Raw genomic sequence first — 3,870 nt, forward strand, 5'->3', positions numbered from 1 at the left:
AAAAATATGGTTATAAATACATGAGTTAGTGAATTATATACGATATAGACAGAAATAAAATTAATATCTTGCCAGCAAGTAGAAATGTGATGTATTTAGAATAATAATCAATAATGCTCTATACAATATTTCTAACAAAAACGAACTCAAAAATATAGTTTCCTCTTTCATCTTGACTGAACAATTTTTTATTATACTCAGTAGCTGTTTGCTACTGAAATGAAATGGTTTACATTTATGATAGGATATAAATATTAAAACAATTTTTCCCGAAGGACAGAATCACTGCATCTCTATAATCACTGTATTCTGTATCATACATAGAAGAGAAACTAAAGCACCATTATACAGTATATTAGCATGATTAGCCATCTTTCCTTTTCCCCCCACAAATACCAACTTAAAACTCTTTTTAACTATTATCAATTCCTTATTCTTATCCCTGTAGAAATAGTCCCCATTTCTATCCACCATGTCCTTGGAGGATTTCTTGTAAAAATGCAGCATCAGCCTCCATGAGTTTTTCTCAGTGAACTGGCTTAGTAGAATTGTGTATAAAACTGGCAATCTATATTCAAAGAGCTATGACTTCTGTGAAAAAAAAAAAGAGAAATGTGCAGCTTTAGTGATTGGTTTGGTAATTTGCTAGGGACATTTGCTTGGCATTGTGTGTAGAAAAGGTTGAACAGGTGACCTTTGATAGGTTGCCAAGAGAGGCCTGTTGTCTCCTTGGGAATTCTAATGGCTTTATGACTTCATCCCTACAGGCTAAACAGTCAGTTACTATCAGTTATCAGAGTGAAGATGCCTTCCAAGAGGTCAGTTGGTCTTCAATAGGGCTCCTGGATTCTGAGAAACCTCCTCTCTATTTGTAGGCAACTATCAGAGAAGTAAATGAGGATGAAGGTGAGGGTTAGGATTAGAGTTAGATTTAGGGTGAGGACCGTTTAGGTTTAGAGTGCGGTTTAGTTTAGGATGAGGCTGAGGGTTGGGATTAGGGAGGGGACACAAAGTGTGAGTAAGGGAGATAGAGAGGGGAGGTGGAGAGAAAGCAGAAGCAGGATTTGGAGGGAGAGGATGAGAATGGAGATAGAGAGGGTAATGGAAATGGACTGTGGGTACATGGAGAGGGAAGGAGAGGGGAGAGGGACAGGGAAATGGAAAGGTTAAGTTAAGAAAGGAGAGGTATGGGGAAAGAAAAGAGAAGAGAGGATGGAGGAGAGAAGAGGAGAGAAGAGAAGAAGGAAGGAAGAGGGAAGGGAGAGGGATGAATGGGAAGAGGGTTGAGTATGTGGTAGAGGAGGGAATCGAGAGTAGGGGACTGCAATTAGGAGGGAAGTAAGGGGAAGGGGCAATAAAAGGGAGAGAAGAGGGGAGAGGGGAGAGGGGGAAGACAAGGTGGGTAGTGTGCTGGAAGAGTGGGAAAGGGAGGGAGAAGGAGAGGAATTGGAAGGGGAGGGGGAGGGAGAAAGATGGATTTTCATCAGATTTGGAATTCTAATGGCTTTATGACTTCATCCATGCAAGTTAAACTGTCAGCTACTGTCAGTTTTCAGAGTGAAGATGCCTTCCAAGAGATCAGTTGGTCTGGAGATTCTAAGAAAGGGAGCACAGCTATGGTACACTCTTGACCCTTGACAGAAGATTGCTATACTCCTATCTGGGATGGTCATTCTCTTCCACAGCTTTGGGAGGGATGAAAATGGAGATGGAGGAGAGGGAGGAGACTCCTGCCTAGCCAGCCAAATCAGCCGAGTCAACCTTGATGATCAAAGGCTTGTGTGATGACCCGGGGCATGGCACAGAGACAACACATTCAACTGATAGTTCAAACTGCCCCTTTATTGCTCCAACTTTCCCCCAAACACTCCCACATTTCTGACAAGTCCCAGAGCAAAGTGATATCACAAACACACACATACCTCCAACAGCCTCTGGCTGCAAGTAGTCCAGCACAACGCTGTAAGCACCATGGCTGTAAAACAAGAAATCCAGCAGGGCAAGGGAATAAGTCAATGAGTCCAGGAAGCAAAGGAACAAGGCAATTAATCCAGGAAGCAAGAAAAAAAGCAAGAAGTTCAGGAAACTTCAAACGTTGGCAATGGCACACAACACTCCATGAATTCAGTGTTTGTTCCCGACAAATGCCCCTCCCCACAGCATTTCCTTAAGTCTCAGTCCCCAGGTATGCCTTGTGAAGAGGGGCGGGGTGCTCTCCTCTCGAGTTGTTGGGTCAGCCTGCGCTGTTCCCACCTTCTGTCTACTCTCCGTGCTCGAGGATCAGAAGGGGTGGTCCTTGGTCATTGCCTGAGCTCTGTCTCTCATGTTCACTGCTTAACCTCTCTTGGTCATCCTGCCCCCATTCCTGCCTACAAGCCATCCCAATCCTGAAGGGCCCTGGCCTGACTCGGCCTGCTCCTTCCCACATTTCTCTGAAGCCTACGGCCACCCCCTCAATTTCCATCGGTTCCAGTTCTGGCTCATCTTCCTCCACAGATTCAGGCTCCAATGCAGGCATGACAGCTTGATAGATTGTACTCATTTCCAAGAGGCAAGTTGGTCTTCAATAGGGCTCCTGAACTCTGGGAAACCTTCTCATGGCTTCGTTGAATCCCGGTTCAGAGGAGGAGGAGGAGGAGGAATTGGGACCAGGACTGTTGGAAGGGGAGGGCAAGGTCCCCTCCGAACAAGTGGAGAATTCAGGGGCTGAGGACGAGGCAGTCCCAAAGTGTCTGGTGAGTGGGGGGAATGGCTGACCAGATGGAGAGCCACCTGCAGAGCAGGCCCCAGACCACCTCTGATGAGAAACAGCTGCCTCCCATCTTGCGGATTTAGTATTTGTATCAGTGGTGTGTTGCCCCTGGTTCGCACTGGTTCTATAGAACCAGTAGTAAAACCTGCGGGAGGCTCCGCCCACTGACCCTGACATCATTAAAATGCTTCTGCGCATGCAGAAGCGAGAGTGTGCACCGGGCCCCGTTGCGAACCGGTAGTAAAGGTAAGTAGAACCCACCCCTGACTTGTATGTATTGTTACTTTCCTCTTTGCCTTGTGGGTTGGCTAGGACTTACATCGTGGAACTAAGGAATTCAGACTGAGGGAAAACTGAGGGCTGGGGCAGAGCTTCACTGGCACCAATGATGGGTTGTTTGATGCTGTGATAAGTGAGCAATAAATGGATGCTACTTAACCTCCGCCTTGCCAGACTGACTTGGTTCAGAACAGTCTGCTCCACCCTACCCAATCTTCTTGTGGAGGACCTTAATTGTGGCCAGACAGGATGGAGCAGATTAAAGTTAGGTTTAAGGTAAGAGTAAGGATGAGAGTGAGAGAGTTAAGATTCAGGTGAGGACAAGTTGAGGGTGACAGTGAAAGTTAGGATGTGGAGAGGAGGCAGAGAGTGAGTGAGGAGGAGGGGGTGGGGGAATTAGGAGGGAGGGAGAGAGAGAGAGAGGAAGGAAGGAAGGAAGGAAGGAAGGAAAGAAGGAAGGAAGGAAGGAAGGAATAAAGAAAGAAAGAAAGAAAGAAAGAAAGAAAGAAAGAAAGAAAGAAAGAAAGAAAGAAAGAAAGAAAGAAAGAAAAAGATTGCCTTCATCGCCCCATGAACCTGCTGGAATCATGTCACCTTGTGCCTTTTTTGTGTTTGGATTTAATTTTTTTTCACTTCCCTCCTACATGTACCTACAACTGACATCAGAAATTTTCTGAGTTCCTGAAATTGTCCATTTTAAAAAAAAATCCAGGACCATTTCTAAAACTAAAATTCCACAGATTGAGAACCACTGGTCTAAGCAGTTTACAAATGTCAGCATATTGCCCCCAATAATCTGGGTCCTCATTTTACCAACCTCAGAATAATGGAAGGCTGAG

General features: G+C 45.3%; 1 long non-coding RNA gene across 1 annotated transcript; it reads left to right on the top strand.

Moving 5' to 3' along the window:
• The first annotated feature begins 864 nt into the window (after window positions 1–864).
• LOC148116596 (uncharacterized) lies at window positions 865–3,583 on the top strand. The gene is made up of 2 exons (XR_015731157.1): window positions 865–906; window positions 1,550–3,583. It is a non-coding gene; the product is annotated as an uncharacterized LOC148116596 (long non-coding RNA).
• The last annotated feature ends 287 nt before the right edge of the window (window positions 3,584–3,870 follow it).

This window comes from Pantherophis guttatus, chromosome 1 (assembly GCF_059756535.1).
Source record: "Pantherophis guttatus breed Tessera chromosome 1, ASM5975653v1, whole genome shotgun sequence".
In the NCBI taxonomy this organism is placed as follows: domain Eukaryota; kingdom Metazoa; phylum Chordata; class Lepidosauria; order Squamata; family Colubridae; genus Pantherophis; species Pantherophis guttatus.